This window comes from Jaculus jaculus, chromosome 5, assembly GCF_020740685.1.
Source record: "Jaculus jaculus isolate mJacJac1 chromosome 5, mJacJac1.mat.Y.cur, whole genome shotgun sequence".
Classification (NCBI taxonomy): domain Eukaryota; kingdom Metazoa; phylum Chordata; class Mammalia; order Rodentia; family Dipodidae; genus Jaculus; species Jaculus jaculus.
The window spans coordinates 151,369,050-151,391,626 of NC_059106.1; the positions used below are offsets into that span (position 1 = coordinate 151,369,050).

Here is a 22,577-nt window from a genome sequence, read left to right on the forward strand (position 1 = left end):
ATTACATAAACTTTTTTATTTTCTCTCATTCCTGCTTAGCAGAAATATTGGAGGAGGAAGTATTCATATACTAATGACCATTTTGAAACATTGTGATGAACTTTATGAGTTTGCAAATTTAGACTACAAAGTTGATATAGTTCTATACTTAGAATTGAAGTATTAAAGATGGTATAATGGAAATAGTTTCTAATTCCATGCCATGTTAATGTTAGAGTCAGTATATGTTGATTTATCTCATATACCTAGTATTTCCTGATTTTCTTTCATTCTGGGATAGTTGCCATGATTTTTGTTTATAAGCATCTGCAACATGATAAGGTAGGTGACAATATTTTAGGGACATGACATGAGATGTTGTATTTGAATACTCTACACTTCACACACATATAAAGAAAGACATGCTACATCATTTGAGGTAATCTATGGGCAATGGCCCCAATGTGAATAGCATTCTTTTGGCTAGAGATGGGAGTTTTCTCTGGGCCTGTTGGGGAAAATCTAGGGTCACTTCATTTTACTCCTGGACAGAAAAAACAGGAAGGCCTGGCCTTTCTGCATCTCTGTCCACTCAGGTGTTATTCCACTCCCTTATGAGAAGACCCTTCCTGAAGAATTAAGATTTCTGTGAAGACAGCCATTTTCTACAAATACTGATCCCAGACCATTAGCATCAGGACCAGATTGCCTAATCCAGCTGCCCATCCATGGGGCTCATCCATGGGACTTGAAAAGATGGAAAGACCTCCCATGCTCCTGGATAGGCAGAATTAACATTGTGAAGATGACAATCCTACCAAAGGCAATATATAGAGTTAACGCAATTCCAATTAAAATCCCTACAGTGTTCTTCACAGAGATAGAAAAAATGATCTCAAATTTCATATGGAAAGACAGAAGGCCTCGCATACCCAAACATATCCTCAGCAAAAGAAATACCTCTGGTGGCATCACCATACCTGATATAAAGCTATATTACAAAGCAATAGTAATAAAAACAGCATGGTACTGGCATAAAAACAGGAGTATAGACCAATGGAATAGACTTGAGGACCTGGATTTTGGGCCAAGCAACTATAGCTACTTGATATTCGACAAAGGCCCAAACAATATAGACTGGAAAAAAGATAGCATCTTCAACAAATGGTGCTGGACAAACTGGATAACCACATGCAGGAAACTAAAACTTGATCCACACATTTCACCATGCACAACACTCAAATCCAAATGGATCAAAGACCTCAACATAAGACCAGAAACTCGAAAACTACTGGAAGAAAATTTAGGAAGTACTTTCCATGATATAGGAATGGAAAAAGACTTCCTGAATAAAACCCCAGTGGCTCAAGTTCTTAAACAGTCACTCAACCATTGGGATCATATGATCATCCCTAATCATCAGAGAAATGCAAATTAAAACAACTATGAGATTCCACCTTACCCCAATAAGGATAGCCAACATCAAAAGGTCAAATGAAAATAAATGCTGACGAGGATGTGGAGAAGCAGGGACACTCATTCACTGTTGGTGGGAATGCAGGATGATACAACCACTTTGGAAAGCAATATGGAGACTCCTGAAAAAGCTGGCTATAGAAATATCAACAGACCCAGTTATACCATTACTGGGCATCTACCCTAAAAGCTTCAAACCAAAAGCCAGAGAGATTTGCTCAACCATGTTTGTAGCAGCTCAATTTGTAATAGCTAAAAGCTGGAATCAACCCAGATGTCCATCATTAGAAGAATGGATAACAAAGATATGGTATATCTACACAATGGAATTCTATACAGCAGTAAGAAAAAACGACAAAAAGAAATTTGAGGAAAAATGGTTGAACCTGGAACAGATCATTCTCAGCGAACTTGCCCAATCACAGAAAAAAAAATCTCCACATAGTCTCACTCATCTGCAACACCTAACCTGAATCTGCCCAAGATGCCTTACATACCCAGCAAGCAACTCATGGACTAGACAATAAGATGGATGGGAGGGCAGGGAGGGAATCAAAGGGTGGAAAACAGTAATCTGGACCCAAACGACAATGGTGCCATAAAATTCTACTTCCTAAAAGACAGACAAAATGGCTGAACCTTCACTAGACCCTTACAGGAAACACCTGAACCACAAGACACTGGAGAGGGTAGGATCAAGACTGACCTAAATCTCCTACATCTTCCCTCCCTCCCTCTCCCCCTCTCCCCTTTATCTCTCTCCTCTCTAACTCTTGTATATTAGTTATCTTTTTCCTCAATTTCTTAGTGGACACTGACCTGTAACCCCACTTCCAGCTTGGGCCTACCATCCACAATGAGCTTTTGATCAGAGAAACCTACAAGGTTTCCCAAAACAATGACAGACTTCTGTCAGAGTACTTGATGACCCACCAAAGGCCAGTGGTAGACCCTATTGCTGAAGACTCCATACGCAGCTGACGTGTAAAATGGAATGACATGGCTGGAAGCCAGGAGAGAGTCAGTCCCCAGACAGTCAGCGTGTCTAGTGCCAGAAGGCGCTACATAGGCGACTGGGGGAAATGACCAAGATCTGTCCAAGCAACACATTGTTTATTAGCAACAAATAACCGGATGTGATGCCCACACAAGTGCAATAGTGGTACACAGCCATGGTGAGGAATCAATTGCCCTTGATTTGGCTAACTGATCCACTCAGTGGTACTAGACCCATAGCTGGAGCTGGGAAACAAGTCAGAACCATACCCAAACACAAGCCCACTCTACAATATCAAGCTACCCTCAATCATGGGGTATAAGAGGACCTAAACCTACCATACTGTCTATCAAAAAAGTAAGTGTTATCTCAATTTTCCGGGTGCTAACTTACTCTCCATTGGAGAATCTGCTTCTCTTTTCCAGATAGATGCAGATCCTAAGAAGAGAGCTGCCCCAACATACCTCAAAAGGGGCCCAACTGAAACTAAGGACAACTGGCGAAATAAGCAAGGGTGATGTTTTCCTGTGAACCGGATACCAGCACAAAGGGGAAGGAGACCAACGCAGAGAAAAATCAACTCCTACCAAATCAGAGAGCCAGAGCCTCAGAGGCCCCCAACACCTCAGCACTGAAGCAGACCAAAAATGAACCCAACATGGCTCAGGGAAATCTTGCGGAAGAGGGGGCGGAAAGAATGTCAGAGTCACATGTTGGGTCATGATTTGCAGAGACATTTATCATACCAATAACTGTGGGCTAACTCCACAATGCACGACCCATTTTCATTAACAAGGAGGGTCTAATGGGAGGGGGTAGATCACAGATGAGTCTAAATAATGGTACCAAACTGCCTTTATTTACTGAAAAGAAAACTAATAAATTAAATTAAAAAAATATCCTGAGTCTTGAGATGGGCTTTTCAAACCTCTTCTCTCCTTGGGCAAGAGCTCTGCAGTTATTATTTCTCTTAAGTCTGGGGAACCTCAAGGCCTCTTGCCTCCTTAGGAAAGAGCTATGATCCCTTCCTCCTCTTAAGCTCCCCTCTCTTAAAGCTCTCTCTCTCTCTTAAAGCTCTAAGTCATAATAAAACATTTCTGAACCTTAAGTTCTGGTCTTTGGGTTTCATTCATTGACCTCATGAGACAATAATAAGGGACACCCCAAAACTATTGGGGCATTTCTGAAGGACACCCTGATTTGTGAAGTCTATGCATGGCGTTCTAGTGTGTGTCAGGATGAATAAGTATAGACAGCATTGTTTTACATGTGGACAAATACCTACTGGAAACTTTCTAAAAATTAATTAGGGAGTGTCTCATGTTAAGCAGTTATTTTTTTTTTCAAAGTCGGTTCTTGCTATACCCCAGAATGACCTGCTTGCAATTAACTATCTAGTCTTAGTGTGGCCTTAAACTCATGGTTATCATCCTACCTCTGCCTCCAGAGTGGTGAGACTAAAGGCATGTACCAACATGCCTGTCTAAAAGTTGTTTTTTTGTGTAATGGCTAATAGTAATATTGTATTTCTTCTTTCATTAATAAGTCCTAAAGAGAAATTTCAGAACATAATGTCAATCCATGGAAAACTGTATATGTAGAGAATAGTCAAAAGCATTTACCATGAGCTGTTTTGCCAGAATTGAATGGGATATAAAATAGATTAGTCATCAATGCCTCATGAGCCAGTGTGATAGAATGCAGCATTCTTTTATCTTTAAAGGGAGATAGATAGAGAGAACCATGAATAATCATGACTGATATTAGAAAGGGAAAAGAGTATTCTCAAATAATGAAGCTGTTCTCATCTTATTTAAATTACAAAATGAGAAAATAAGGGTTGATATGAGAGATTTTAAGGACAGTGTGTGGCAAATATTCTCTCTGGTCAGAGCTTCACAAGGCTATTTTCATTGTGGGTAATGAGAGAAAATAAGAAAAGAGAACATTAAACATGAGGCTCATTCACTGTTTGAATAGTGTTTTCTGCTTAGGTTTATACATTTCAACCATAAAATAGTGCAACATTTGGATCTCACATTGTGCTTGTTTGCTTTATTCATCTTTGAAAACAAAATATTTTTTGCTACTAACAGTTCTATGTGCCTTTTTTCTTATGAGGCCGTTTTTCAGATTTGAAAATGCAATGGGCATGAAGACACATGATAACGTAAGTGTCTCAATACTGCCATGACTCCAACTTCTTGTAGAAAACTGGAGAAACAAAACCAAGAATCTAAAGTTTTGGGAGATTTCCTGACCACTTTATGCCTTAATATTTTCATATGCAAAGCAGGAACTTGCATAATATTTGTTCTGTAAGGGCTTTGTAAGGATCACAGAAGTCGTGTTGGAAGGCCCTGTATTTCCTTTCCTTCTCAGTAGGGCCATCCTGCAGGGATCTTTGTTCATCCTGGGGAGCAATTGCTGTCCTGTCAGCTTCCTATCACTCTCCTTTCCTCAGTGCCAACCATGTACCGCTTTATCTATCACAAATGGCTTTCTGGGAGCCTTCTCTCTGTCTGAAGACTTTGTAATGTGCACAAGCACAAGGAATGTGGTTCATGAACAATAACTTCATTTATAAACACCACCTCCCTTCACATATGGTTTTCTACATTGAATTTCAGATAGTTACCAAATGGAGTTAATATTTAGTTCTTTTAATGGCGGTAGCTACATTATGTTAGCTGCCTTTTCTTGTTAATCTTCTTAATTTCCTATGACGCCTAACTTTTTTAAACTTTCTAAATGACTTCATGAAAATTCTGGTCACAGGGTCTGATTTGGGGAGACATGTATATAATATTATACACATAATATTATATAATAATGTATGCATATGCATACATATATTATGTATGATATATACATGTATATATAATATATACATAAAATATTAATCTTGGAATACTTTCTCTTCATCATTATCCTTCCTGGCATGCAAGAGTTATGTAGTTTTGCTTGTCTGACCAAATGAACCTGGAATGGAAGGAAATAATTTCAGTTATACAATTAAAAGAAGTTTGTAGGGCTGAAGAGATGGCTTAGTGGCTACGTACTTGCCTGTGAAGCCTAAGGACCCCGGTTCAAGGCTCGGTTCCCCAGGTCCCACGTTAGCCAGATGCATAAGGGGGCACATGCGTCCGGAGTTCGTTTGCAGTGGCTCTAAGCCCTGGAGCACCCATTTTCCCTCTCTCCCTCTATCTGACTTTCTCTCTGTGTCTGTCGTTCTCAAATAAATGAATAAAAAATGAACAAAAAACATTTTAAAAGAAGTTTGTACTTATATGTTTGTACTTATATTTGATCAGGTATTAGAAACAGATATGCAAATATCAATGGGAAGGGGCCAACTCTGTCAAATCAAATTCCCATGGAAAAACATTCAATGATGTTGAACCAATAATTACAATGTAAATAAATATATGATGATTTAAGACAAAAGGAAGCTGGCTATCAAAATCAATGGTGAAAGGGAAGATCATTAATACACAGTATTGAGAAAATACTACTATAGAAAATATAGGGCTTTAGATGGCAGATTAAAGAAATCACCAAAACACTTCTATTTATATATGCATGAAAAGATGCAAAAGGTTATTTTTATCATCTAGAGATTAGAAAAGATCTTAAACCCAAATGACAAAATTAATGACATTTTGATGATATAAATATCACCTGTCTTTTTTGTCATGACGAACAACTCAGATCACATAACAAATAAGTTCCTAAAAGAGAAGAAAATATTTTCAACACTAAAAACTAAAATAGAGCCAGGTGTGGTGGTGCATAACCTTAATCCCAGCACTCAGGAGGCAGAGGTAGGAGGACCACCATGAGTTTGAGACCACCCTGAGACTACATAGTTAATTCCAGGTCAGCCTGAGCTAGAGTGAGAACCTACCTTGAAAAACAAACAAAACAACAATAACATCATCAAAAAATCAACCAACCAAACAAAAACAAAACAACAAACTAAAATGGAAATGGAGTTGTCAAAAGCACAAATCAACATCATGTGCATCAATGAAACATAGTTTTATTTGATGAATGTTACAGTCAGGTTCGCATTGCTGGTAGAAATCACCCAACCAAAATCAGCTTTTAGGAAAAAGACGTTTATTTTGGCTTATGATCTCAAGAGGAAGCTCCACAATGGCAGGGTAAAACGATGGCATGAGCAGAGGGTGAACATCATGCCCTGGCCAACATAAAGTGGACAATATCAACAGGGGAGTGTGCCAAACACTGGCAAGGGCAAAGTGGCTATAATACTCATTAGCCTGCCCTCAACAACACTCTGCCTTCAAACTGCCTTTAAGAGGCTTTAATTTTCTATTGCTATCAGCTGGGGAGACTATCATTCAGAATACCTAAGTTTATGGGTGACACCTGAATCAAACCACCACAATGAGAAAATGGCCAATGCATATGAATAGGAAAATCAAAAAGGAAACTCAAAAATCTTATAGTCATAGACAAGATACCAAGATTATTTGGTATAGAGAAATGCAAATTAAAACAATAATATAAAATATTTGTATTTTAGGCTGGAAAATTACAAATCCATCAGATGATTAATGTTGTTATGGTGATCATATCTGCCTAAACAGTCCACTGTTAGGTACAAAGCCACATGTGCTGTTTACGGCACTGTGGGTTCATTTGCTGCTGCTTGTTCGTTACAGTCATAATAGGAACCTTTGGATTGTAGAACTCAGAAGCCAAGCTGACAGCCATTAATCACTATTGAGTACTGTGCCTGTGGGTAGAGGAAAGCCCTGTGGACAAGTACATATGGGTTAGGATGTGATTTGGGTGTAAGATTGTGTCTTTTCATTATTTTTATTATCATTATTAGCAAGTGTGTGTGTTGTATGCATGAGTATGTACCCTTGCAGTGCCCAAGCAACTACAGAGGCTGGAGTGGAAGGTTTGGTGTCTAGCTCTTTTGCTCTTTTGACTGGTCTTGTTTTGAGTCAGAGACACTTTTCACAGTTTCTGGAGCTTGTGGGGCTCCATTGATTCTTGGGTCTTTGCTCTCTTAGGGAACTGGGGTTTAAGACATGCATGCCCAACTGTTTTTTTTTTTTTTTTATGGGAATGTGGAGATGTGAATTCAGGCAGGCTCAGGTCCACTCAGGCCCTCTTGCTTGCACAGGATGCTCACTTGACTGCTGAGTCTTTTCCTGGAAAATAATCATATGTCACTTCTGCCCCAAATTAATTTGCTAGAACTATGTATATGTCTTCAGACATTGAGAATTATAGGAACTCTTGTGCATTTATGATTGGAAGTGTAGACTCCTATATCCATTTGAAGAGTGATCTGGGAATATATACTCAAGTTACATGCATGCATATAGAACAGCTCCTTTTTTTTTTTTTTTTTTTTGCCCAACATGAATTACTTTATAACATTTATCTCTTTTAGGCTGTGTCCAACCCTTCCCTAATGACTCTCACTTTAACTTGCTAGAAGGCTTTAGATTTTGTGTCCCTTAAAATTTTTCTTTGTGTTAGTAGTGGGAAATACATCTCTCTATTCATGTTATACATACCATTGAAATAAACTCTTAGTCCCTTCTAGAACTTACTTAAAAAGAGGATTTTTTTGGGGGGGGAGTTGGAGAGATTTCTCAGTGGTTAAAGGCACTCATTTCCAAAGCCTGACTTCCTGGTTTCAATTCCTCAGTACCCATGTAAAACTAGGTGTGCAAAGTGTCACATATATCTGGAGTTCACTTGCAGTGGCCGGAGGTCCTGACATGTCCATTTTCTCCATATCTTTCTCTCTGCTAGCAAATAAATAAATTAAAATATTAAAATAAGAATTGTTTTAATGCTCCCAGTACTTTTATTGCAAAAACCCACAATATCCAAAACTAAAAGCATGTAATTCATGTAAATGTTTGTTAATCATGCACAGGAAATGGTGATGCCAAGTCACCTCCTTTTTGTGTAAGGACTGGAGTTTCCTATTTGCCTGGGGTCTTCACCTTCTTATTGTCTTCCACTCTACCCTGTGGCCTACTTCAGGTTCATCACATTATGCTTCTTGAGGAGTTGTTTAAATTGCACATGGAAAAGAATAAAACATATGGTAAAAAAAATGTAATGTACATCTTTGCTATTCATGTGTCTGAACAATATTTACTCAAATACTTAGGGCTATAATCCAAGTCAGAAAATCTGTCTGTGGCTAGCAGCCCATGAATGCTCAGAGAGCCACTAAAATGCATTCTTGTGGAGTCTTGTTTCCTCCTGCTAGGAATTAATCCTGTTGGAATGTCAGATTGTCACCAAGGCTGATAATCATACATGAATAATGAAGCTTTATGGAAACCACAAAAATAAGAGATTCACCTCTTTCTTAGTATTTTGTACCTAAAAGAATGGTTTTTATCCTTGAATGTCCTTAGTTTCATGAGTGTAAGTGTAAGTTTGTCAACTGTTTCCAATTTGAGTGTGAATTAATCAGCACTGGAGACATTTAGTGCTGATGCACACTTTGTCTCTGGGATCTAGGAGTCCTTAATAATTATTTGTTTACTGCATGAATCAATACAGGGTGGCACTGGTTTTGCAGAAAAAAATGAAATTACACTGGCTGTCTGCGTATTCAAAACATAGAACACGAGCACGAATGAAGTCACTAGTCATATGCAACTAGAAGCAAGATCAAATTATGAATCAAAGAGTCTTTATAGTAGAATAAATCATTAATCTATTGTATGAGTTGAATTTTGTTTCTTTCCCAAATCATATGTTGAAGACCTAAATCCCAGTACCTTAGAATGTGACTTTATTCGAAAATATGGTGTGGCGGTTTGAATGTGATGTTTCTCATAAACTCATGTGTTTTGAACACTTAGCCCTCAGTTGGTCACGGGCGTGTCCCTGGGGCCTGACTTGAGGTATATTAGTCCACCCCTTCTGTGTGTGTACGAGTCAGCCCACTCCCAGACGACGTGACAAGATGTGATGCAAGCCTCTGCTCTGCCATGCTTCCCTGCCATAATGAAGCTTCCCCTTGAAACTAAGTAGAAACAAACCTTTCCTCCCATCAGCTGCTTCTGGTAGGCTTTTAATCTGAGAAGAAAAAAAAAAAAAAAAGAAAAGAAAATGCAACATTTGGGATGTTTATACTAGATTATACTTGGTCAAAAGTCAAATACGACTGGTGCATGCATACAAAGGGGAACTTTGAAGCTAGACAGGCACCCAGGGAGATCACTATATGAAGAATTAAGTAAGACACAGTGCCACATTTCAGGGAAGATCAAAGATTATCAATCAGTCGCCAGGTGGAGGAATATTTGCGGCTTCTCATCGCCAGAACTGGTAGGCAATTGATTTCTGTGTGTGCCCTGCACTTGTTAGCACTTTCATATGGAGGTTATGGGCTGATGTTGGATATCTTCCTCAGACACTATCTTTCTTATTTTTGAGACACATTCTCTCTTGAATGTTGGCACACACGGGTTTGCTTAGACTTGCTAGCCAGCAGGCCTGCATCCCTAGCTCTGGGATTTCAGGTGCTCACTGCCAGGTCTGGCATGTGTGAGTGTGCTAGGGTTCTAGATGCAGTTTTGCATGCTTGTGCAACAGCATACTATCAACTGATCTATCTCTCCAGTCCCTGAACAAAGGCAATAATTTTCTATTTGAGACTCTCAGTCTCACTATGGCAACCTTAAAATAACAATACATTCGGTTATCACAGAGATATGTTTTGGGAAAACTGAAACTGACTTCGTAGGGACAAAACTGGATAGCTCAGAACATCTTCCTTTGCATTCAGATTCTATTAACTCAGAAACAAGTGACTCTACATGTACAGTTGGGAATACCTGAACGGTAGCTGTACAAAGTGTTGCTAAAACAACATAGGTAGATGGATGAGGAAAGGTTATGGAAGGATGCGTTCCCAGTTGAGACAGCTGGGCAAGCTCATGAAATGTTTCAACTTTGGAAGGTAGTAGTATTATAGAACCGAACAGACCCTACTCAGAATTCTGTCATGATTAAGTTGTGCAAATTTAGATATATTTTCCAGTCTCTTTTTTTAATGCTCTAATTTTAAATTAAAAATGTCAGTAAGTTCAGTGAGGACCAAAAGATATTCATGCCTAACTTAATAACAGAGATTGGTATGATTGGTATCCCTTACAAAACAGAACTAAATGAAAGATAGAATTCTGTCAGGGTACTTGATGCCCCACCAAAGGTTAGTGGTAAGACCCTACTGCTGAAGACACCATATAAGTTTGACAAGTAAAATGGAATGTGATGGCTGGAAGCTGGAAGAGAGTGAGTCCCCAGACAGTCAACATGTCTAGTGCCAGAAGGTGCTACATGGGCGACTGGGGTAAAATGACCAATATCTGTCAAAGCAACTCATGGTCTAATCTATTTAGCAGCAAATGACCTGTTGTGATGCTCATGCAAGTGCAATAGTGGCACACAGCCATGGTGGGAAACCAACTGCTCTTGATTTGGCTAACTGATCCCCTCAGTGGAAGGAGACCCATAGCTGGAGCTGGAAAACAAGTCAGAATCATATTCAAACATGACCCCACTCTCCATTATCAAGCTACCACCAATCGTGGGCTACAAGCAGGCCTACACCTATTAAATTCTCTATAAAAAATAAGGATTATCACATTTATCTGGTGCTAACTTTACTCACTATTGGAAAGGCTGCTTCTCTTTTTCAGATAGACGCAAATCCTAAGGACAGAACCAGCCCATCATACTTCAAAAGGGCCCGAGCTGAAACTAAGAACAATGGGCAAAACAAGCAAGCATGCAGGTCTCTTGATGAACCAGATACCAGCACCAGGGTGAAGGAAATCGACACAGAGAATAATCAACTCCTACCATATCAGATATCCAGAGACCCAGAGGCCCCCATCACCTCATCACTGAAGCAGACCAAAAATGAACCCAACATGGCTCAGGGAAATTTTGTGGAAGAGGGGCCGGAAAGAATGTCAGAACCACATGTTGGGTCATGATATGCAGAGACATTTATCCTACCCATAACTATGGGCTAACTCCACATAAACCTCAACAAAGAGGGGCCGCGGGGGTGGGGGTGTAGTACATGGATGAGCCTAACAATGGTACCAACTTGACTGTATTCACTTAATACAAAACTAATTAGTAAAAAAAAATTAATAAACTTAAAAATGAAAAATCCCAATTATTTAATAAAATAAAAATTATTTAATAAAATAAAAAGATACTAACTGATACCAAGAAAAAAAAAAAACCAGAACTATTGAGCTACTGAATCTGATCTAAAAAAATAAAAACAAAGATTATGTTCTCTGTTGGGGTTCAGGTTCTGTAACCTTGTCCTTTCCATAGGGAGGTGATCATAGGACAGCATGAGGATGTCACTACTGAGGGCTCTTCAGGATACTCAGATACCAGTAAAACCTGATCCTTAACATGGAGTGAAGATAGAGGATGAAACCTTGAGAGTTTCTGTAAAAATGCTTATGTTCCTGTGACTTAAATGTGTCTCTCGTGTTATACTTTCCTTCATACAAAGGCAATAAAGTAACAAAGAAAATGAAATGCCAAATTTGAAGTGACTGAGGAGGTAATTTTTTTTTGGGGGGTGGGTTTACAGGTAGGGTCTCACTCTAGCCCCGGCTGACCTGGGACTCACTATGGATGGTGGCCTTGAACTCACAGGGATCCTCCTACCTCTGCCTCCCGAGTGCTGGGATTAAAGGCGTGCACCACTATGCCCGGTTAGTAATTTTTAAATAATATTTATTTTCATAATTGCTTTGAAGGAACTACCGCCAGAGTCAGTTATCTGTCTCATAATAAAACTTGGGAAAGAAACAATGAAAACATGCTGAACATTTTAAATTAGCTGGAGTGGAAAGCATTCAGTTTCCCCCTTTTTGTAGTGTTACTTTCCCACATCCTACAGAGGCTCTTCTTAAACTTCATGTTCACCATTTGGAGTCATTAACCTGCTGTACAGACAGCTGCCCTAGCATTTGGGGTTTGTGTGGAAAAGATGCCTCAGCCGCAGACAATTCCCGTTGGCATCATAATGTGACAGCATCTGAAACCATCCTTTTCGGTTTTCAAGTGTAATCAAATACATGTTTTAAGAAGAGAGAATACTTATTCAGTGAATATTTCTATGTAACTCTACTTCTCACAAAGCAGTGAATATTTCTATGTAACTCTACTTCTCACAAAACATTTGTACTTCAAAATATAATGTATGTATGTTTATATTTGGGATCTTTTATTTAATGTTTGTAGTTATTGAAACAGACACTAACCCATTTTTCTAGTTTTGTAGCTCTAGGTTGTTAGAACAATCATAAGGTTACTGGCACATCCACCAAGAAAACTAAACCAGAGCAAGTACATGGAAAATCACAAATAACATCACAGAAGAAAACGTTTGCAGGTAGAGAATCACTCTTGCTAGTCATAATTGGAGATCCTGCCACAAAAATGTGCTGATGCGCCTCTTTAAATTTATAATTTGTGAACTTTATTTTGCTTACAAATTTATACAGTTTTTGATTTTTTTTTTGTTTCTTCTCATAAACCTATAGAAATATAAAAAAAATTAGTTATTCCTAAGAGCAACTAAATGAGTAGGTATACATATAATTTTTCTGACAAACTGTTGTTTTTTGTTATTCTATTTATCTAAATAAAGGAGTAAAAAGCAAAGTCAACCAAATTAAAATTTTCTTTTGCTATTATTAGACTCCAAATATTTTGCCTTCTCATTGACTTGGGGTTTTAGTTTAAATAGCTTTCAATGTGCTAAAATGTGTAAACTATTAGGCCTTGGGTGGAATGTATGATTAAGCACAATGTACTTCACAGGATGTACGTTAACTAAAAGTTATTAATTTTAGGCTAATTTAATGTTGCTAAATGACATTTCAATTAATAAAGTACTTGAATAAATTACAATGTGACCCAAACTACATAATGTATAAAATTAAGAATGTAATATCTTTGGCTGGGGGGCATGACTCTATTGATAACACACTGGCCACGCATGCATGCATGAGCACCTGTATTTGGATCCCCAGAGCCCATATAAGGCTGAACATGAGAGAACATGTATAAAATCCTGGTGTGCCCATGGCTATGGTAGAGGCAAGGACAGGAGAATTTATCAGAGTGTTGCACACTAGCCCTGCTGGTGAATGCAGTGACGATGAAAGATCCTGCATCAGGCAAAGCAGAAGGTAAGGACCTGTACATGTACACCAAGACAAATACGCACACACACACACACACACACACACACACACACACACACACACACAATGTAATAGCTCAAAATCTTAAAAGGCAATGAAATAGACTCAATATTGCAAAGTATATTTACCTAGACATATATAGACACCTTATAGTGCTTTCTTGATTGGTTTAAAGCAGAGGCCACCATAATAATATCAGGAATGTATTTTCTAGATAAGTTGACTTTTAGCATAACAGAAAAATTTAAATTTGTTATAATTTATTTTTATGTATGAAAGAAGCCAGGGAGTACTAATCAAACTATTTGCCCTAATTTTTTTCATTAATGTATTCATTATTAGATATTATTTTAAAAAGGACATAAGGCTTAATTTGCTTTTGGTAAATATTTGAATTTTTTAAACTTAATCTTTTTAAATATAGCTAAATATATATAATAATAAAATTCAATTACCCTTTTTAAATTTTAGAAAACAGGAAGCAAGGAAGGTTGTGGTAGAGGTGATAAGCTCATACCAGGCAAAATAATTAACCAGTACAGCTATTGACCATATTTTATTAAGATTTCTTTAAAAAAAAAAAAACAGAAAAAAGTGAGAATTAAGAACAATAAAATATCTAGGAAAAGTCAGAAAATTACTTTGTCAAATTTTCATGTTTCTTTTTTACATAGAATAATCAAATATTTGGTAAAGAGGTATGCTAATTAAATTACCTTTCTACTGAGTGAAAAAGGGAAACTATGAAAACTTTGTAGCATGACAGCCAGTTTTAAGTAAGAAAAAGCAAAATTTCTTTTATTGTACAGTTGTCAGAAAGTCATGAGAAATGCTTGCTTACATACAGTTGTTGTGGTGCTTACAGCAGTGGGGGCCAGATAACATCTCTATGTTCCCCGTATTTGTTATACTATTTTTATAATAATTCAAAATAAGTGCCTTATCATTGTAATGTGAAACATCCCGCATTGTCTTATTTGTTTGAACACTTGCTCCAAAGCCCACAATGCTGTTTTGGAAGTGGTGATGTACATATATTATGTAGAGAGGACAAGAGATCACATTGTTGGGCTGGAGAGATGGCTTAGTGGTTAAGGCATTTGCTTGAGAAGCCTAGGGACCCAGGTTCAATTCCCTAGTACCTACATTAGCCAGATGCACAAGATGGAACATTCATCTGGAGTTCATTTGCAGTGGCTGAAGACCCTGGAGCACCCATGCTGTCTCTCACTCTATTCGCCTCTTTCTCTCTCTCAAATAAATAAAATATTTTCAAAAACGATATTTTGATGGAACCTGACCAAACATTATAATGTTCATATTTTAAAGTTCCCAATGAAAAATTTTAAATATTAAAAAGAAGCGCTTAAAATGCTACTAGTATAAATAATGCAAATTACCATGAAGTAATACAAGAAAGAGACCTGCTCAGGCTTTCAAAAGCATAATAGATCAAAATGTTTCCCAACTGTTATAGCTGTGAACTCCTCTTTTTCAATATTCCCCATGTGCATTTGCATCCTAATGTCACTGGAATTAAAGAAAAAAAAAATAATGGGGCTGTTTATGTTCATACCAAATTCATGATTTTAAGCTTCTGTACTTAATACTCTAACTCACTGGCCCATTTACTTTTCTACTTCCTTAGATGGACATTTCACATTTTCTCCATAGACTCCTTAAGCTTCTTAAGCTGTCTGCACATTGACATTGTGGCGCCTCTTCTAATTAGCCAAGAAAAGCCAGTTGGGAGCAAACTTCCATAACCTTCTGCGGCGCCAGTGTGTGCCAGTCTGTCACCAGCTCCCACCTGGGACACCTGTGCTGCTTTCCTTTTCCTCCCATGTCTTAGTCCCCATCTCCTTACAAATATTTTCAGAACATTTTTTTTTATTGTGACAACACTGATGTTTTTCAAAACTTTTTTGTTGTTGTTGTTGAAAACTTTTGTACATGAACATTGTAAATTAGGATCATAAACCTCTTCCATTACCTTCTCTAAAAATATGGAACACTGCAAAGTTCCATGTAATCCTTGTGCAGGAGCCATTATATATATTTTTTTCTGTATTGTTCTAATTTTAGTATATGTGCTGCTGAAGCTACCATGCCCTGTTTACATCTATGGGATTACTCAATTATTATTATAGTGGGTAACTCTAAAATTGGTAGGAAATTGAGGGTTAGTAAAATTAATTATACTTTATTGGATCTTTGTTGAAATACATAATTTTATTTGGTTTAATGAACATTTATGGAATAATAGAAATACATTCTTCATGTGATCAATTTCACTGAAACTAAAATTAATATAATAGCACCAATGAGATTTCTGGCAGATGAAGCAGTGTTCCCATAATGCTAGTTTTTCCTGTGATCTGATTTCTTTGTGAATAAACCTCAAAGAGAAAATTCTGCAACTCACAGAGAACAGTTATTGGATATCTTGAGATTTTTATAAATCTGGATTCCAAAATTATGGCAAACCTTTGGTGGATAGTTGTTATTTATAAATAAATGACTTAATTTTCCAAGTGTAAAAATAACCTAAGAGGCTTTGGTCCTTTGCAGCCTTTAAGAAACCCGGACACAGTCTCCGCTTTCTTTTTCTCAGCCTGCTGGGAAGATGGTGGACATTCAGACTGGGCAAGCCTAGGAAAAGCAGCCGACTATCTTTCAAAGGAAGAAGAGAGTGCTGCTGGCAGAAACTGGCAAAGAGAAGCTTCCCTGTTATTACAAGAACGTTGGTCTCGGCTTCAAGAGGCCATCAAGGGAACCCACATGGACAAGAAAGACCCCTTGCCTGGTAACGTCTCCATTCGAGGGCCAATCTTAGCTGGTGTGGTCACCAAGATGAAGATGCAGAGGAACATTGTCAACCACTGGGACTATCTCCATTACATCCACAAGTACAACGGGTTAGAGAAGCACCACAAGAACATGTCTGTGCACCTGTCCCCTTGCCTCAGGGACGTGCGGATTGGTGGCATCATAACAGTGGGTATGCCAGCCCCTGAGCAAGACTGTGTTTCAATGTGCTCAAAGTCACCAAGGCTGCTGGCACCAGGAAGCAGTTCCAGAAGTGCTCTGAGGCTGGACGCTGGCTGACACCCCAAACAAAAATAAAACCTAGCCTCCTCCCCAGCACAATATAATAATTAAGCCAGGTGTGGTGGCATACACTTTTAATCCCAACACTTGGGAAGTTGAGGTAAAAGGATTACCATGAGTTTGAAGCCAGCCTGGTCTACAGAGTAAATTACAGTTCAACCTGGGTAGATTCCAGTTCAACAAACAAACAAAAATCTTACATTTTTATTTAACATAATTGCTAATTGAGTAGGCTGTTCTGTATATCTTAGAAATAAGTCATAATTGTGCAATGTTAATAAGTCATTAACTTTTTTCAAGAAAGATGAATGATAATGTAAATTTTATCTCTATATAAATTTAGAGTCATATTAAAACTTTCCCCTCACACAATCTTTCTATCTACCGGCAGTGAATTATAGTTAAAACAGTATATTGTCACATGTAAAAATATCTATTTTTAAATATACACTTGATGAATGAATGGGAAAAGAAACCTTGTGTGTGTGTGTGTGTGTGTGTGTGTGTGTGTATGTGTGTGTGTGTGTGTGTTAGCTTTCCTTAGAAACTAATAAGAATAATATGTCATTAGCAAGAAAATAGATGTAACTGGACATCATCATATGAAGTGAAGCAAGTCAGTTGCACAAAGGCATGTATCATACATGTGTTCCCCCCCCAAAGGTAGAAGGTTGGCAGGGAAACATGAAGGTAAATAAAGATGGTAATCCTGGTGGCACAGGCCTGTAATCTTAGATATTTGGGAGGATGATAAAGAAGATCTCAAGTTCAAGGCCTGCCTGGGCTTCATAAGTAAAGTGAGATCTGGGCCAAACAAAGTAACTATAAGACAAACTGTCTCAAAACAAAAAGTCAGGAAGGAAGGAAGAAAGAAAGAAGGAAGGAAGGAAAGAAAGAGGGAGGGAAGGAAGGAGAAAGGAAAGGAAAGAAAGGAAGGGAAGTAAAGGAAAGAAGAGAATGAAGGGAAGAAACAGGAAAGAAAGAAGGAAAGAAGAGAGAAAGAAGAGAAGAAGGGTGAAGTGAGGGCAGGAGAGAAGCAAGAGGACTGCAGGAGAGCAGGTACATCTGAAAGGCAGGGCGCTTGCTTAGCATTTGTAAGGTTCTATGTCCAATCAGCAGTATTGCATACGAAGAAGGTAAACATAGATTTTAGAACATTTTAGAACTGTGGTGGGGCAAAGGGGGAAGAAAGATACAAAAAATAAAACATAACACATGGGTAAATATGATAAAATGCATTATATACAGGTACAGAAATGTCATAATGGACCCTCTTTCCTTGTAATAAAATTATAATCTTCAAAATCAAATCTGAGGCTATCGTTTGCAAAATGAACTATGTACCCATACACTCAATAGATTGTTGGTAGACCACATCTAAAAGCAAACATTCCTGCTGTTGAAAAATGCTTTAAAGAATATGTCACTGGACTTATCTCTAAAGATCTCCTCCCTCAAAGGTAATTACTCCTTGATGTAGTTTGGAGTTGTAAACAGTCCCTTACGCGCCCATCATGTAGAAGCCAGTTCAATGTAAACCCACCCTTCCTTCAGAAATGACTATCGAACAAAATAATTTGAACCAGAAATTTTCAAGTAGGGAGAATGTACAGCAATCTGGCTTTCTTTGTGAATTGCTTCAAACAACAGACATCTTAGTAGTATGACCTACATAATAAGTTGCTTTTAACAGCAAATATCAGTATCAGCCAGCATTCCTTCTTCATTTCTTTAAGACACCCAAAGGGTAGAAACACTGTGGAGATACTTCGCCACCCTCACGGTCTCCAGATTGCTGCTTGCTAATACTTTGTCAAATGCCTGCTTTTAATTTTCCATGTTCATCTTGGCACATTAACACATAAAACTGTTTCCTGTCACAAGAAACACATGTAGACTTAAGTCCGCAATCATCATTAATAACTTCTCCTTTGAGAAAACCTATATCACCTCAAGGGACCCCTCTCGGCGGTTCCCATCTTAGAAACAGAATTAATCACTGTCATTCCTTACAAGCAATTGAAAAGCTTCAGTAGTAAAAGCATACCCAGCAGTATAACTAGGTTCCCAGCTGATGGACATTCGGGAATTAGCACCTCCTGTAGGTAGTGTATTGTTGGGGGTGGATTTATGGGTGTTAGAGCCAGTGTCCCCTTGCCAGTGTTTGGCAATTCACCTGTTGCTATTGTTCGCCTCATGTTGGCCAGGAAGTGATGTCCACCCTCCGTTCATGCCATCATTTCCCCCTGTCATCATGGAGCCTCCCTCGAGTCTGTAAGCCAAAATAAACCCTATTTTTCCCCTTCAAAGGTGCTCTTGGTTGGGTGATTTCTGCCAGCAATGAGCAACTGACTGCAACAGGCTTCTTCATCCCTTGGGTCAAGTATTTCTGAATTGAAAGAGACAAGGAAACCTAACCTCACAAGACGTGTTTACATGGTGTAAAGCAGGTACCAGTGGCGTGCAAACACTGAGGCAGGGTAGGAGAAAATCACCAAAGAAAGTGCTGCTTAATCAAGAAGAAATTCAGGGATTAAGGCACCTGTTTTCCCCTTTCCCCATGACAAATGAGCATCCAGGAAGGAAGTCAGGGGCTACAGTTGATGGCATGTCCAACAGCTGGCCGGAAAGGTAGGGCGAGAACATGGACATCCCTAATGTGAAGCCTGTTCTATGGGGTGAGTATCCCTTATCAAAAATCTTGGGAGAGGGCGGGCGTGGTGGCGCACACCTTTAACCCCAGCACTAGGGAGGCAGAAGTAGGAGGATTGCTGTGAGTTCGAGGCCACCCTGAGGCTCCAAAGTGAATTCCAGGTTGGCCTGGCTAGAGTGAAAACCCTACGTTCAAAACACAAAAATAAAAATAAAAATATTGGGAGAGAAAAGTTTCTTATTTTACCTTACTTAGTATTTCAGAATATTTGCATAAACTTAATGAACTATCTTGATAACAAGACTATAAAAACATGCACTTTATTAATGCTTCCTATATGCCTTATTCATGTAGCCTACAAGTATTATTACACAGGACATTTAGTTTACCATTAATGCATTTTGTCTGTAACTGCATGGTGGACAAGTGTGAACTTTTCCATGTGTGGCATCATGCAGGTGTCCAAAACATTGTGGAACTTACAGCTGAGATTTTGGATTGTTAAATAAATATATTATATCAGTTCTTTTACATTGTTTGAATCTCCTCACTATTAACTACTGATTACATCTAAAACATGATATTTAAATGAAAGAGATATGCACACGTTTCAGACATGTTAAAACATTTATAATTCTAGATAGTTGCATGGCATTTTCTACTTCCACTTGCACATCTGAACCTTCAGTATGTAAATTTCTTCTTAGTTTTAAAATAGGTATATGTGGGAAAGCTCTTACAGCTTTTTAGTATCTTCTTTTTTTGGAATGAGTCTTCCATTTAATAATTAGGTCAACACAACATATTTCTTTTCTAAATCTATTTCTTCAACTAGAAGTTAAGGAGCTAGACATGATCTAGCAATAATATATCCCTGGTTCCTTTGTATGGACAGTTGTGATTTTATATGACTCCTTCACGTCATCAGTTTTGGCTGGAGGTCTAAGAGCCCCATTTCATGCCTGATGTTGGACAGAAACCTTACTAACAGATGTGTGGAAGGATGGCCTGTGTAATTCTTTGAGGTAATGTTATGTTATTCCAAAAATATCTAGTAGGGTTTTATAAAAATGCCAGGCATTTTTTAGTAGAGCCATTGGAATTTCGGCAGAAATGTTTTACAGAGGAGCTCACTTTTAATGTGCAAGGTTTGTGATTTTTATCATGGAACAATTAATCCCCTCAAAAATATTTTTAGAAACAAATTTGAGGATTGAATTCTTCCATAAAGTTAAAATCTTCTCATTATCAAGTGTGAACATTTCCTTAATTCCAACAGGGTAATATTATGAATGTATATTCACATATAAGCATAAATATATATAAACATATGAAATTTCCTTACTTTTAGTACTTTAATACACACACACAAACACACACGCACACACAGACACACATGAAAATATTAAAAGTTTCCATTTTGAGACGCCTAATTTATGAAAGGAAATCTCTTTTAGTATTTCACCTTTTCCAGTGCTTTAGGTATTCCTTGCTAAACCAAATTAGGCAAGACATTGTTGGCACTGTATAGCTCCAGCATCACATGAGGTCATTTCATAAATGTATTGAGAAATACACCGAGAATTTGAAAACAGATCTGAAGTATTTGTCTTGCAAAACAACGACTATATTTGCTTTAGGGGTCATACAGATGCCATGCTAGAACAGAAATGGTAGAAAACAATATGTCGTATTTCATCTGTACTTGCCAAGACATTTAAACCAGTAGTTTTGAGTGTTATTGGTGTCTGGTTGAAGATTCTCTGTTATCAATGAACTCATTAGCATACAGTAAAACTCAACTCCAGGACCAGGTCTGGTCTGTGTGGCAGCAAAAGTGTTATCTTCCTTTTTCCTCATCATGAGCTGTCGTGGTAAGTATGCCCAGTGTATTCTATTTTGGGAAAACCAAAGAGAAAATATTTCACTTTAAGAGAAAATGAAGATAAGAATTCAAACTAATGTAAAAGGACTGTACTGTCCTGTTCTCCTTTCTCCCAAATAAATAAAACCTTGGTAAGATTATTAAGTTTAGGAATCAATTTAACTAAGGCATAGGACTCTGTGTTGTTTAGTTCAGCATTACGGACATGTTTGTCTGTTTAAGTGAGTCTCAAATGATCCCCTGAATGCCTTGCCAGGGTAAAAGGCTGTGTTCTATACAATTGTTTGTCTTTCTGTCCTTTGGACTGAGACCTCAGTCTTCTGCCATTGGAATTGGATTTGGATGAGACTGAAACCCTTACCATCATTTCTCCTGGTATATTAAACTTGGATTGATACTATAAAACTGGATCTTCTGTGTCATTTTTTTCTTAATGCAGTATAGAATTCCATTGTGTAGATATACCACATCTTAGTTATCCATTCTTCCAGTGATGGACATCTGGATTGATTCCAGCTCTTAGCTATTACGAATTGTGCCGCTATAAACATGGTTGAGCAAATCTCTCTGGCCTATGGTTTGAAGGTTTTAGGGTAGATGTCCAGTAAGGGAATAACTGGGTCTGTTGGTATCTCTATGGTCAGATTTTTCAGGAGTCTCCATATTGCATCTTCCCTCCCTCCCTCTCCCTCTCTCTCTCCTCTCCAACTCTTGTATATTAGTTATATTCTTCCTCATTTTCATAGTGGGCACTGACATGTGACTCCCAGTACCAGCATGGGGCTATTATCCACAATGAGTTTTTGATCAGAGAAACCTACAAGGTTTCCTAAAAGAATGGCAGATTTCTGTCAGAGTACTTGATGACCCACCAAAGGTTAGTGGTAAGACCCTATTGCTGAAGACACCATAAGCAGCTGACACGTAAAATGGAATGGCATGGCTGGAATCCAGGAGAGTCAGTCCCCAGACAGTCAGCGTATCTAGTGCCAGAAGGTGCTACATGGGTGATTGGGGGAAAAAAAAAAAATCTCTCCAAGCAACTCATGGTCTAACCTACTTAGCAACAAATAAACGGTTGTGATGCCCACACAAGTGCAATAGTGGCACACAGCCATGATGGGGAACCAACTGCTCTTTATTTGGCTAACTGATCCCTTCAGTGGTACAGAACCCATAGCTGGAGCTGGGAAACAAGTCAGAATC

General features: G+C 38.2%; 1 non-coding gene and 1 pseudogene across 1 annotated transcript; one reads left to right on the forward strand and one right to left on the reverse strand.

Moving 5' to 3' along the window:
• Nucleotides 1-15,722: 15,722 nt before the first annotated feature.
• LOC123461241 lies at nt 15,723-15,828 on the reverse strand. Its single transcript, XR_006637532.1, has one exon. It is a non-coding gene; the product is annotated as a U6 spliceosomal RNA (small nuclear RNA).
• A 520-nt stretch (nt 15,829-16,348) lies between these two features.
• Nucleotides 16,349-16,877, forward strand: LOC101594256 (annotated as a pseudogene).
• Nucleotides 16,878-22,577: the final 5,700 nt, after the last annotated feature.